The 12,910-nt window shown below is 38.8% G+C and overlaps 1 pseudogene across 1 annotated transcript; it reads right to left on the reverse strand.

The window, feature by feature from the left end:
* Positions 1–657: 657 nt before the first annotated feature.
* LOC308262614 (histone deacetylase 3-like) lies at positions 658–1,406 on the reverse strand (annotated as a pseudogene). The gene has a single exon. The product of its transcript is annotated as a histone deacetylase 3-like (transcript).
* Positions 1,407–12,910: the final 11,504 nt, after the last annotated feature.

Genomic DNA, 12,910 nt, shown 5'->3' on the forward strand with positions numbered 1-12,910 from the left:
ATTGCTATTATATTGTTACATTTCTACATTGCTCTATATTACTACTATACTGTTATTACTATTACTATTTTGTGTTTCAAATGTACACACAAACATGTAGCATATAATTCTTGTTGAATAAAAGCAGTGGTAAAATGGACATAAATCCAAAAGTTAGAATACTTTCACATCCTCCCCTACTTGAAGCCATACTTGCCATTGTCTGGGGTTAAGGTGTTGGGGAGCCAGAGCCTCCTAAAACCCTCACTCTTTGCCTGCCCTGGAATCGAGGCCTATAGTAGAACTCAGAAGAGGATGTCAGAGACAACCTCAGTCCTGTCTACTCCTTCATTCCGAAGTCTCTCATTGAAGAGAAGCAAGGAAAGAATAAAGAGCCAGCAGGGTTGGGGTGGCTGGCCTCTAGGGCCCACTGCCCACAATGTTTCAGATAGCTATCCTTGTTCCCATCTTACCCCTATAGGTACCATTGTCAGGCTGTGGGAGAGAAATAAAAAGGAGATAATAGGTTCTAGAACCACATGTAGTCTCCAAACCTTTCCCCAGAGTTAGTAAAGACCCTGGGGGTGACCAATCCAGGACTAGAGGAGCACACCTTTTCCTCTCACCCAAACTAGAGGTGAAAAGGAATTCCTTGGGACATGACATCCATATCTGCTCCTAAATTTCCACGTCACTTTCCTTGTCATTGTCATGGTCTCCATCACAGAATTCATTGGGTGCCTCTGGCCTGCTATAGTTCTCCTTAGGACCCCTCTCCTCTACATCAGCCTCATCAGTCCTGTCATAAGTCAGGAGATCTGCAGGCACATCATGAATCTGGACACTAGGTGCGTGCTTCAGCATCTTCAGATTTTCAGAGGTTTTCTGACAGATCTGGTCCAGATACTGGCGTGAATTCTGATTCTTGATGTGGGTGCAGACATCTGAATGAAGTGCAAATTCTGGAGCAAAGTACGCAAGGTGTTCACCATAGGGAAGCTCCTCATTAATGGTCTTTTCTACCAGCAGCAATGTCTCATATGTCCAGCAATGTGCAACACTGCTGGGAGTATAACCATCAACACCCAGCACCAGTAGAGAGATATTAAAGCTCTTCACATAGTCAACACACTTCCCATGTCCTCAAATGCTGAGATTGAGGCAGCCCAATTGATCCCAGGCCAGAGAGTCAGCTCCACACTGGAAGACAATGCATGTGGGTTGATAGAAGTCCACCACTTAATTGATAACCAGCTGAAAAATGTGCTTGTAACCTGGGAGAGGGCCAAAAATGGGCACTCTGAGCATCAATGCATCCCATAAGGACACATTTAGACAGTAGTAGCTGCCTCTCTCTGCTTCAATTTCATACGCGTCACCTGTGCCCAGGAAAAATTATTTCCATATTTGTGGAAGGACACTGTCATGACCCAGTCAGTGAGGTAGAAGGCTTCATGAACCCCATCACCATGGTAGATGTTGATATCAATGTAGAGCACTAGAGGGTGGTACTTGAGCAGTTCCAGGATGCCCATTACAATGTCATTGACAGCAAAAGCCAGAGGCTTCAAACTTCTTGCCATGGTACAGACCACCAGCCCAGTTAATGGCAATATCACAGATCTTGTGGTTCAGCTGGGCTGCTCCTTGCAGAGATGCATCTGTGTAATGGGATCAGAATTCAAAGAGCCCGGGAAACACTGGGCAATCATCTCCCACATTGAAGGCATTAAGGCTCTTGGTGAAGCATTGCATATTGGTGAGGCTGACTCTCTACAGGAAGTCAATGAAATCCTGAGTGGAAGTGGCACATGTCATGCTGGGAAGCCTGGTATGGCTTGAAGACCATAGTAGAAGTTGCCCATGTCGGGGTCTAGAAATAGACCAGTCTTGGATGTAGTGACAGTGGTATGGGGCCCCATGCTGGACATACCATTTAAACTGTTTCCTTCATCAACATTTTCCCATTCCCATCTGCCTTCCCCAACTCCCTTTTACTATTCTACTAGTTTCTTTTCTCATTTATCTGAAGTCCCTTTTGTTTCCTATTTTCTCTCTAGATTCCATATATAAGAAAACATACAAGTCTTGACTTTCTGAGACTGGCTGATCTCACTTAGCACAATATTCTCTAATTCTATTCATTTTTTTGAAAATGACATATTTTTTTCTCTGAGAATATTTTTGGTAGCATGGGTCTATAATTACCCTTAAAATAATTCCACTGTGTGTATATCATATTTTCTTTTCATTCATTTCTTTTCTTTTTTATGGTGCTGGGGATTGAACCCAGGAGCATCCTACCTCTGAACTATAATCCCAGCCTTAGTTTATTATTTTGTTTTTATTTTGAAGTAGTCTTGCTAGGTTGATAAGAGTCTCATAACTTACTGAGGCTGTCCTTGAACCTATGATCCTCCTATCTTAGCCTCCCAAGTACTGGCATATATCATCACGCACAGCCCACATTTTCTTTATTCATTTTTCTGTTGACAAACACATAGGTTAATTCCATAGGTAGCTATTGTGAGTTGTACTGCTATAAACATGGGTATGCAAGGATCACTATAGTATGCTAAGTAACTGGCCATAAATAAATTTTCTGACTTCTATGACCTATCTTATTTGATAGTAGGTTATAGGAGCCCCATTCCAGAGAGGTTGATATCTAAAAAAACAAATACATAGAGGCCAGGAAGAATCTGAATAGACAGCCCTTCCTAGGTTGCCTTCTCAGTTTGTTACCATTATAACACACTTCTTTTGACCAATCATATTTCTTTTTTTTTTTTTTTGGTGGTGGTACTGGGGTTATTGGAAGCCCTTCTACCTCCAGGCTACACTCCCAGACCTATTTTATACTTTTTATTTGGAAACAGCGTCTCTTAAGCCAGCATGGCTGACTTCAAACCTGCGTGATCCTCCTGTCTCTGCCTCCCAAGCGTGGGGATTACAAGCATGTGCCACCACGCCTGGCTAGACCAATCATATTTCTACATGGCTTCCCACTCTTAACTGAATCTAAGACTAAAAATGAGCTTTTTTTCCCTGGACATTTCTGGTAATTCCCATGTCATATAAAAATTTCATTAAACAAAGGTTATGTTTTGCTCTTATTACCTTATCTTTTGTTTTGGGGGTGGCATCTGTGATTCTCATGAGGACTCCACCCCTACATAAGTGACCAAGCAGAATAAGCTGCATCTGAAGACCTCGCCACTCCCCTTCCCACACACTGTGCTCCACCAGCCTGTCTTTCAGCATGCTTTACTTTATTGCCTGACTTAGAATCTAAAGTGAACAGAATCAGCCGGTGTGTTTGTTTTCTGCCTGGCTTGTTGCACTCAACATGTGCAAAATCCCTCCATGCTGTTTTGTTATCTGATAGCATTTTATTCATTTCCATTATTGAATATTACCTCACAATTTTTATTTGTTGTGCTATTTATGGACAATGTTGTTTTTAAAATAATGCTCATCTCATAATATTGGCATTCATTCCTGCTGCAGAATGACTGGGTTACAGACAGGGTGTTCATATGCTCAGCTAATGTGCATGATCTCAGTTTTCTAAAATGATTATACCAACATACACTCTGTATGCATAGTATATCTACATATAAGCTACACTCCAACCTGTTTAATTTTGTAACAGGTTCTCATTAGGATGAGGGGCTTCCTAATGAGGGGCTAATCTCAAACCTGCAACCCTCGTGTCTCAGCCTCCCAAGTACTGAGATTATAGTACTGGCCTACAATCTGGCCACTGCACCCAGCTTTATATTACAGTATCTTCTGCTGGGCAACTAGCCTTTTCACTGTTAATGGCATCTTGAAGAACAGAAGTCTTTAAGATTAAAATAGCACAATTTATCTTTTTTCTTTTGTGCTTGGCAGTATTTCTGCTTTTGTCTTTAAAAGTTTAGTCTGTAATTGTCCATCTATGTCCACAGCACATTATTCACAACAGACAAAAGGTGGAAGCAACCAGAGTGTCTACTGATCGATAAAATGGATACACATGCAGTGGAAGATTATTCAGCCTGACAACAGATGGCAATCCTGCCATGTACTACAACATTCTAGGACCCTGAGGTCCTTATGCTACATGAAATTAATCAGTTGCAAGAATACAAAAACATGTAATTTCACTTATATGAGATCTCTGGTCAATTCATAGGGACAGAGGGTAGAACAGAGCTTTCCAGAGGCTGGAGAGGGAGAATGAGGCAAAGTTGTTCTCAAATGAGTTCAGAGTTTCAGTTCTGGAAGACTGAACAGAATTGTGGAGCTGGACAGTGGTGATGGCTATGCAAACAGTGTGAATGTAATTAATGCAATGAATTGCACTTTTAAAATGCACATGTACCTCAAGACAACATGTTGAAAATAACAAGAACATAAAATTTTTCTGTCACTTTTTAATAGTTTGTTATGTGCATTTTACTACAAAAATTTATTTTTTTTTCTATCTCCAAGGTCATGTAAAATTCTTCTTTTATTGTCTAGGTATTATATTGTTTTACTTTTCACATTTAGATATAAATTTGCAATTAAATGATTTGAAGATTTGGTATAGCAGTCATGGTTTCCAAGTTTCTGTAAAAATGATATCCAAGTTCCTGTAAAAGGGCCAGTTCATTTTTTTGATGCTGAACATCTGGGTCTATTGCTTAAGTCTGCTCAATATAGGATGAACAGTATCTCCACTCATTTTCCTTTTTAAATTTTTTCATTAACATTTGATATTTTCCATGTACAGGTCTTTCCCTAGCCATCCCAGTTCTTGCTGTACAATGGGGCCATGAAGGAGGTAACCATGGCAAAAGGGATTGAGGCTGCCTATGCATGGAGCCAGGGCTGGAGGTTTCCCCCTCATAGCTACACTAGCCACCCCTGCTATGGTGCCCTGATTGACTGATGTCCTGGAAGATTCCAGCCCCTGTTGCTAGTGGCAGCAGCCTCTGGAATGCACACCTGTGCTGGGTCTTGCTCCTTCCTCCTTCATTCTCTCATTCCTTTACTGCTGCTTTCTAGCATCACCTCTCACACTGACCATCTGCAGGACCTGTCAGGGCTCTGCACTCGGCAGGCTACTAGGAAAGTCTCCACTTTTCAAGTGTGGGTTTATAGGGAGCTCTATTAATAACTCTACTGGGGTGGAAACCCAGCCCAGTGAGACCTCTTAATACTCTGCACTGCATCTCATACCCCACACACACTGCCATTTTCTGAATAGCTTCTCACTTCTGCATCTGCTTAGAAATGACAGAAAGTTCCACAGATAACAGATTCTCCTCTGCACTTTTTTTTTCAGCATTCTGAACCCTTGTGCTCTGATTACCTAGGTAGCCCTCCAATGTGTGTTTTTTTTTTTTGTAGTGGTGATTGAACCTAGAGGCATTCTAACTAAGCTACATCCCCAGTCCTTTTAATATTTTGTTTTAAAACATGGTCTTGCTAAATTGCTGAGAGTCTTTCTAAATTGCTATGGCTAGCTTCAAACCTGCAATACCCCTGTCTTGGACTCCAAAGTACTAGGATTACAGGCATGTGCTACTGCACCTGGATTCTGATGCTTTTAAAAACATTTGAAAGATACTTTATCAAATGTTTCTACTCATTCTCAGCAAGGTACTTATTTTGTTACAAGCTAGTCTGCTCTATCTGAAAGTAGGATTTTGGGGATATTTTTTAATAGAAGAAAAAATAGAAGATATTTTTAATAAGAAGAAACTTATTTTTAAATAGTTCAAAATAACTAAACTATAACTTATTTATGGTTGCATGGTTCTTGGTAAAGTCCACATCTACTCAACTCCAGAACAGTAACACACACACCAAGATGTGACCACATCCCCTCTACTTTCTTGTAGGTATCAAGTGTGTATGTCAGGAACTTTCTGTTTGTGTGTCTGTTTAACAGAAAAAAATAGAGGAAGGATAGTGGGAGGAATTTATGAAGAGCTTTCCATCACCTGTCCACGCTGAAACCTAGTTTTGTTGCTTTGGGATTGATGAAGCCTTCGTTTCCCTGAATCTCCTCTGGTGCCGAAGAGGTTGATAAATACATTAGACTCTGTTTCTGCCCCTGGCTTTGTGCCAGTGTATATGTGAATTTCATAAACCACCACTGAAATGACAAAAATCAGATATTATATATCACATTTTACATATTTATTTATTTATTTATTTATTTATTTATTTGGACATAATTAGGTACTGTATAGATAAATCAAAATGTTCACTGTGCTAGTTGATATTAATGTCTCTATGAGATGTGACTCACAACTCTTCTTATGCATACCACATCAGAACCTACTCTGGGCTACTTAATGTTTACTTCATTTACACAGACTCTCAGCTATTCCCAGAACTACTATTTCAAAATCATTATTGTTAGCAATTATGTACTTTTATTAACCACTACACTTTCAGTTATAATTTAAAAATAGAACTCTTCTCTCTCTTAATTAGAGAAAAGTAGAAATTTTTCCCCTGAAGTTTGGCTGTTCTAATCACAGCTGGTCACTCATGCTGCTACTTCTTGGAGATCACTATGCCAGTAATGGAGGTTTTTAATAGCCGTATTGAAAAAGGCTACAAAGATCCTAAAGGGATGCAAATTTAAATATATATTTTTAAAGAAGAGGTCAGTTGAGGTCCTAGCAAATTATAATCCACTACATTTGACCTCAGAATTAAGGCCTCTGTCTCATTTCTTTTTTTTTTTTTTTTTTTTTTTAGATATATTTATTTTTTTTTCATATTTATTTTTAATTGGTGCACTGTATTCATACATCATAGTGGGATACATACTTTTGTAGACATACATGCACACATTGCCCAGTCAGTCCCCACCCGATCCCCACCCCGTTCTCTCCCTATCCCCCCTCCTATGTTTGGCTTAGTAGTTGACATCTAGTATTATAGCAATTTATCCAAAATTAAAAATGATAATCTCACATAACAGTTTCATTTGTCTGATACCAAGCTTTTGATGACTTAAAGATAACATTTCAATATTTCTTTTTGCTTTCTTTCTTACCAGAGAATCTATTTTTTTCTATTTTTTAGGTGAAACTATCATATATTTATATATTTTTCAGAAAAAAAAAATCTATCCTAATATGGAATATGGAATATGGACTCTAGGTACCCACAACGATCTTGAAAAAGAACAAAGCTAGAAGATATATATTTTCTGATTTCAAACCATATAAAGCTACAATAATTGAAACAGTGTAGTACTATTCTAAAGGCAGATATATAAACCATTGGAGTTAAATAAAAGCCTAGACCTAAATTCTTCCCTATATTGTCAAGTTATTTTTGACAAGGTTTCCACAAACATTTGTTGGTAGAAATAATAATCATTTCTGAGACACTAGTAGAAGTCACTAATTAGAAAAGAGATTGCTCTTGCTGCTACTGCTAATATGAATAATATACTGGATACAGTGAGCACTTTGTATTCCAGGACCTAAGAACTCTTTATAAATCATACTCTGTGCAGACTGAGCAGTTGCATTTATAGAAATTCACATTAACATTTTCCAAAGAACTCAGACACAAAAATCCAACAAGTACGAAAACAAGGTAAGTGAGAAACATTGCCTGTTTCTATCATACCTGACCTTTAAGAAGACAAATGTGATATACTGGGAAAAAGAACGAACAGAAAAGATAAAATCAGTTTCTTTGTGCAGACTTACATATTCTAAAATACCCTAGAGTGAAACCCAGCAGAGTTTAAGCAGAAAATTAGAACACTTCTCATGAATTTAGGACAACCAAAGAAATCTTTCAAACTTCCTGAAAAGAAGAAATGGTCTGACAACCTCTGCAACTTCCTAGACAGAATTAATTCAAATCTTCTGCTAGCAAAAACAAATCTAAGAATGAGCATGACTTGATGTCTTTGGAGAAAAACCAGGCCTCTGCTTACTGAAAAGTTTTTGTACTTCGGATAAAGAATGAATTTGTATATAGCTATTTTTTGCATAATCAAGGTTTATACACATCTACATTTGCTTTATTATAAGTAGCTTTGGTAATTATCACAGCTAAAATGTCACACAGGTACAGGAATATGAACTGGTATTTTATTTCTTTGTTTTGTTTTGTTTGGTGCTAGGGGTTAAACACGGGGACATTCTAACTGCTAGCTACACCCCAACCCTGTTGAAACAGGTTCTCACGATGTTGCTAAGGGTCTCACAAAGTTGCTGAGGCTGTCTTCAAACCTGTGATCCTCCTGTTTCACCTTCTCAAGTACTGGGATTAAGAAAAACATTAAAACACATAAAGTAAGACAATTAAATGAATAAGGTTTTAAAAATACATATAGAGGTAAGTGGGGAGGGATTCAAAATGGTGACTGTGGGACACAGCACTTCTCAGTAGTTGAAATAAATAAAGTTCAACTACTGAGAAAGCAGTGTCTTAACCAACAAAATAAATATATCTCAGAAACCAAAACTGATCCAGAAACCTCGGCAGAAGAAATCCAGAAACCCTGAACTGCAGAAGAAAAAAAAAAAGCTTGAGTATCGGACCTGCTGCAGCCACAGTGCAGCCTCCGGCGCTGGCGCAGGCTGTGGTACCTAGTCCGGGGACCTGACTTACACCAAGAGGAAAATTCTTTTGGGACCCAGGATGCCAGTGAGCCAAGCCACCTCCGCGCCAGACCACCCGCCCCGCACGTAAGCTGCCCCGGGGGCACCAAGGAGGCTCGGGCTCCACTCCCCCCAGTGTCCCCTCTGGCAACAGCGCAGGCCCTGACCAGCCCCAGCACCTTCTCAGCTGCTGCAGCTGAGACCAAGCTAAGGCTCCAGCACAGACCCAGCCCAAGCCCAATCCCTACAGTCCCATGCAGAGGATCCGAGGCCCAGCCACGAGAGGGCGTGGCCCAGCCCAATTTACCTCCCAAAACAGACTCTGGGTCTACTGCAGAAGAGAACCAGGAACTTTGACCTGTGAGAGCCTCCGCAACATCCACAAAAGGTGCCATATCAAGCCGCCAACCCAAAAAAGAATTTTGGGGAACAGCAACACTGGCAGCCCTGTGAACTGTCTGAGTCTGAAAGTGATCATAGAGCTTTAACATCCCAAACTTCAAGGTTAGCTGAACCCCTGAGCGGCACTGTTGGCACAACAAAAGAAGTACCCACAGAGGCACTGGGAGACCAGCAGGGTCCCGGACACAGACCTGCCATCTCCCCAGAGAACCAGATATGTATGTACTGCCAGCCTGTCAGAGCTCCTGATTGGACTGCCAGGTAAAAGCGTGTGCTCAGATGAGCTACGGGAGCCAGGGGGCATGAAGTGAGTGTCACTAGACACTGTGACAACTGAGGGTGCCAGTGTCCTCACAGGGGAACACCTTTAACCCCACTGACAGAGCAAGGGTGCTTAAGGTGTAACACTTGCACAGAGCCACACTGTATGTTAGTAAAATAGTAGGACTGTTTCCTTCTCTTTTTTTTTAGTTTATTTTATTTTTTTAAATTTTCTTCTTTTTTGTTGCCAATTTTTGTTTTATTGTTGTTGGTTGTTTTTTTTTTTTTTTTCCTCTTTTTTTGGTTTCTGGGTCTTTTTTCCCCCCGCTTTTCCAGGTTTTTTTTTTTTTGGGGGGGCGGGGTTATTCCCTTTTTTGTTTGTTTGTTTTGTTTTGTTTTTCTTTTTTTCTTTCTTCTTTTTTTTACGATTATTTGGGTTTCTTGTTTGTATCTTTCACTTTATATCACATGGTTGTTAGGTTGTTTTATTTTGCCTTATGTTTATCCTGTCTACTCTCTTAACCTTTCTTGTTCTCTTCTGGTGTTCCATTATTGTGTTGTTGATGCTGCTGTTTTTATTTGATGTATAATAGTCTTTCTATCTTATTTTGTTACTTTATCCATCTGTGTGTGAGCCTTCCCCCCACTCCCTCTACAAAAGTCTACAATTCAGACTATCAACTAGCTTCCTTCAAATCTTTTCCCTTGTCCCCTAACTGAACCTCTTTCTTCAACACACAAAGTTTCTCACATCTCCATACTTAAATATTCTAATAAATACAAGGGTTCTACTATCTAACCTTCTCACATTCTCAACCTGATTCAACCCCATTATACGTAAATTCCTCCACAACCTAAATATATTCTCTACCTTACCTGACTCCTGCACCCATCACCCTAGCTACTCCAACATCACCCAATCCTTACCACTCAAAAAAGTACTGCTTACCTGTGGACTCTTCTAAATCCCTACTACTAAGACTGGACTACACACAATACCCACAATCAATGGGAAGACAACAGAAAAGCAGGCCTGAAAACTTTGAAAATATGAGAACCAGGATAGTGGAGAAACGACAGAAGTCACGAATACTGACCAACAAGAAATGCAAGAAGGGGAGTTCAGAATCTTGATTTATAATATGATGAAAGGATTTAAAACTAGTCTAGAGGAGATGAAAGATGAGTTAGAAACACTAAGAAAGAATCAGAAAGAGGTCTGGAATGAAATGAAAGAGTCAATAAGTGAAATGAAGACAGCAATAGAAAAATTCTGAAAGATTAGATGAAATGGAAAGCAGAATATCACTGTTAGAAGACAGTACATCCAAAACTGAAAATACAGTCAGCGATATACAGAAATCTTTACAGCAACAAAACCTAAACATCCAGCAAATAGGGGATAATATGAAGTGTCCTAACTTACGGATAATAGGCATTGAAGAAGGGATAGAGAGGTACAGACCAAGGGCATCCATAATCTCTTCAAACAAATAATTTCAGAGAATTTTCCAAACATGGAAAGAGACTTGGATCTTCATGTCCAGGAGGCATACACCATTGAGACAGGACCAAAGAAGGACCTTCCCACGCCACATAATAGCCAACATAGAGGTCAAGGAAGGAATCTTAAAAGCAGTGAGAACAAAAGGATGGGTGACATATAGAGGCAAAACAATAAGAATCACTCCAGACTATACAACCCAGGTCATGAATGCTGGAAGAAAATAAATTCCAACCAAAACTTCTTTATCCAGCAAAACTACTATTCAAAATCAATGGAGAAACAAAAGTCTTTCAGGATTAACAGAATCTTAAAAAATTCATGAATTCAAAGCCAACACTAGAGAAAATTCTTAAAGAAATAAACCATAAGGAAGAAAAAAGAAGCAGACTTCAGAACGAGAGAAGAGAGAAAGTCCATAAGTGGGCCATTTAAGTAAAGAAGAAAGATCACACCACCCAAGAGTAGACAGAACACAAAATGGCAGAAAACAAAAATCATTTTTCAATAATATCTCTTAACATCAAAAGACTTAACTCACCAATCAAAAGACATAGACTGGCAATGTAGATTAAAAAACATAATCCAAATATATGCTGTCTGCAAGAAACTCACCTTACAGCCAAAGACATTCACAGACTGAAAGTGAAAGGATGAGAGAAGATATATCACGCTATTGGAGACCAAAAAAGAGCAGGGGTAGAAACCCTGATATCCAACAAAACAGACTTTTAACTAAAACACATCAGAAGAGACAAAACAGGGCATGTCCTTTTATTAATAGGAACAATACACCAAGAAGATATAATGAAAGTAAATATTTATGCCCCAAACGTGGGTGCAACCACATTTGTAAAACAAACCCTTCTGGACATCAGATCCCAAATAGACCCAAACACAATAATTCTGGGAGACTTTAATACACCTCTCACACTACTGGATCGAATTTCAAGGCAAAAGATGAGTAGAGACTCTTTAGAACTAAAGAAAATGAACATAAAAAATGGACCTAATAGACATTTACAGCATATTTCAGCCAGGAACTACAGAATACACATTTTTCTCAGCAGCCCATGGAACCTTCTCCAAAATAGACCACATCCTGGGACACAAAGAAAGCACCAGCAAATTCAAAAGATGTAATATAATTCCTTGCATCTTTTCAGACCATAATGGAATAAAATTAGAAATCAATAACAGGAAACTCAAAAGAAATTATTCAAATACATGGAGATTGAATGATATACTATTGCATGATTAATGGGTAATAGCAGAAATTAGGGAAGAAATAAAGAAATTTATGGAAACAAACTAAAACAGAGACACAACCTACCTAAATCTATGGGACACTATGAAGGCAGTACTAAGAGGAAAGTTTATTGAAATGAGTGCCCACATAAGAAGGACAGATAACCACCAAGTAAAGAACCTAATGATACAATTCAGGGACCTAGAAAGACTGCAACAGTCTATTCCCAAAGCCAGCAGAAGGCAAGAAATCATTAAAATTAGAGCAGAAATAAATGAAATAGAGAACAAAAAAAAAACAGTTCAAAGAATCAATAAAACAAAAAGTTGGTTCTTTGAAAAGATTAATAGAATTGATAAACCCCTGGCCAACCTAACCAAAAGAAAAAGAGAATCAATGCAAATTATCAAAATTAGAAATGAAAAAGGAGATATCACCACAGATAGTGAAGAAATTCAAAAGATTATCAGAAACTACTTTAAAAATTTATACTCCAATAGACTTGAAAACCTGGAAGAAATTGATAGATTTCTAAGCACAATAAACATACCTAAACCAACCAATAGCGCCCAAAGAAAAAGAAATGGCAGTAAAAAATCTTCCACCAAAGGAAAGCCCAGGCCCAGATGGGTTTCCAGCTGAATTATACAAAACCTTCAGTGAACAACTAATACCAATACTTCAGAACTTATTCTGGGAAATTGAAAGAGATGAAACTCTCCTAAATTCCTTCTATGAGGCCAGTATCACACTAATCCCCAAACCAAATAAAGATACCTCAAGAAAGAAAAACTACAGACCAATATCCTTAATGAACATAGATGCAAAAATAATAAACAAAATACTAGCCATACCCATTCAGAACTATATCAAGAGAATAATACATCATGAACAAGT

The sequence above is a fragment of the Muscardinus avellanarius genome (genome assembly GCF_963383645.1).
Source record: "Muscardinus avellanarius genome assembly, chromosome: 4".
Taxonomy (NCBI): Eukaryota; Metazoa; Chordata; class Mammalia; order Rodentia; family Gliridae; genus Muscardinus; species Muscardinus avellanarius.